This window comes from Embiotoca jacksoni, unplaced genomic scaffold, assembly GCF_022577435.1.
Source record: "Embiotoca jacksoni isolate LCO1_2020_lvr unplaced genomic scaffold, fEmbJac1.0.p SCAF_114, whole genome shotgun sequence".
Classification (NCBI taxonomy): domain Eukaryota; kingdom Metazoa; phylum Chordata; class Actinopteri; family Embiotocidae; genus Embiotoca; species Embiotoca jacksoni.
In genome coordinates, this window is record NW_027185246.1 from 387,501 (window position 1) to 390,000 (window position 2,500).

The following is a 2,500-nucleotide window of genomic DNA, read 5'->3' on the forward strand; positions in this document are numbered from 1 at the left end:
CTCTGTGTTTACTGGGTTCGGGTCTTCGGGTTGGGTCTTGGTTCTGGACTCACCTTCGGGTCACCTGCTTCACGCTAACAAACATCAAGCTAACATTAGCAGCTAGACAGACCACTGCTAGTTAGCATTAGCCAGCTAGCTAGCTACCGAGCATTGCAGTGTTGGGTTCATATTCACTAAACTGGCATTAAATACAAATACAAATGATTTGTTGATGGCGAATCCGAATTTAACATCAAATTATGAAATAAAAAGTCTGAATTTTGACTCCTTCACTGATAAATTTGCCTTTTTTTCCCCCTCAATTTGACCTTTTATTGAACTTCACGGTTTTAAACCTTTTGGTGCTAAAACCCAGTTTTCTCTCAGTTGGTGGAAGATTCATACGTGTTTGTTTGTTTGTTGTTTGTTGTTTGTTGTTTGTTTGCGATTCAACAGAATTATAAAGTATTTAAATTAAAAATATGCAGTTTCAGCTATTTAGTTGTTAACATGATCCATCGTATGATTTAACACGTGGACCTGCTGAGTGATGACAGAAGGGAGTTCTTGTACAGTCTTATTGTAGTGGGCAGGAATGATCTCCTGTATCTGGAATGATCTCCTGGATCAGGAATGATCTCCTGGATCAGGAATGATCTCCTGTATCAGGAATGATCTCCTGGATCAGGAATGATCTCCTGTATCAGGAATGATCTCCTGTATCTGGAATGATCTCCTGTATCAGGAATGATCTCCTGGATCAGGAATGATCTCCTGTATCTGGAATGATCTCCTGTATCAGGAATGATCTCCTGTATCTGGAATGATCTCCTGGATCAGGAATGATCTCCTGTATCAGGAATGATCTCCTGTATCTGGAATAATCTCCTGTCTCAGGAATGATCTCCTGGATCAGGAATGATCTCCTGTATCTGGAATGATCTCCTGTATCAGGAATGATCTCCTGTATCTGGAATAATCTCCTGTCTCAGGAATGATCTCCTGGATCAGGAATGATCTCCTGTATCAGGAATGATCTCCTGTATCTGGAATAATCTCCTGTCTCAGGAATGATCTCCTGGATCAGGAATGATCTCCTGTATCTGGAATGATCTCCTGGATCAGGAATGATCTCCTGTATCTGGAATGATCTCCTGTATCTGGAATGATCTCCTGGATCTGGAATGATCTCCTGGATCAGGAATGATCTCCTGTATCAGGAATGATCTCCTGTATCTGGAATAATCTCCTGTCTCAGGAATGATCTCCTGGATCAGGAATGATCTCCTGTATCTGGAATGATCTCCTGGATCAGGAATGATCTTCTGGATCAGGAATGATCTCCTGTATCTGGAATGATCTCCTGGATCAGTAATGATCTCCTGTATCTGGAATGATCTCCTGTATCTGTCCTTGTGACAGCAGCTGGAGGAGTCTTTTGGAGAACGTCCTCCTCTGTCCCTGCAGCAGGTGGTGGAGAGGGTGGTCAGGATTATCCAATATGGACAATAGTTTCCTCAGCGTCCTCCTCTCCACCACCTTTTCCAGACTGTCCAGTTTGTAGCCGATGATGGAGCCGGCCTTCTTCACCAGTTTGTTAAGTCTGTTGGTGTCTCCGGCTCCAATGCTGCTCCCCCAGCAGACAGCTAGAAGTACAGTTCACTGGCCACAACAGATGGTAGAACATCTCCAACATCTCGCTGCACACATTGAAAGATCGAAGTTTCCTCAAGAAAAAGAGTCGACTCATCACCTTCTTGTAGACAGCGTTGATGTTGGTCTTCCAGTTCAGTCTGTTGTCATGGAGACACCAGGTACTTGTACTCCTCAAACCATGTCCACCTCCTCTCCCAGAACTCTCAGCGGTTGTGGAGCCGTCGTCTTCCTCCTGAAGTCGACCACCATCTCTCTGGTCTTGGCCACGTTCAGGAGGAGGTGATTTCTACCAGCCCACTCCACAAAGTCCTCCACTACTGCCCTGTACTCCTCCTCCCGTCCATCCCTTATACACCGTCCACTGACTCCTCCTCCCGTCCATCCCTTGTACACCGTCCACTGACTCCTCCTCCCGTCCATCCCTTGTACACCGACCACTGACTCCTCTTCCCATCCATCCCTTGTACACCGTCCACTGACTCCTCCTCCCGTCCATCCCTTATACACCGTCCACTGACTCCTCCTCCCGTCCATCCCTTATACACCGTCCACTGACTCCTCCTCCCGTCCATCCCTTATACGCCGTCCACTGACTCCTCCTCCCGTCCATCCCTTATACGCCGTCCACTGACTCCTCCTCCCGTCCATCCCCTTATACACCGTCCACTGCAGAGTCATCAGAGAACTTCTGCAGATGTCTTGACTCTGAGTTGTTCTGGAAGTCAGTGGTGTAGAAGGTGAACAGGAAGGAGACAGAACAGTTCCCTGAGGAGCTCCAGTACCACTGACCACCGTATCAGACAGCACACTGCCCAGACGGACAAACTGTGGTCTGCCTGTCAGGTAGTCATTGATCCAGGAG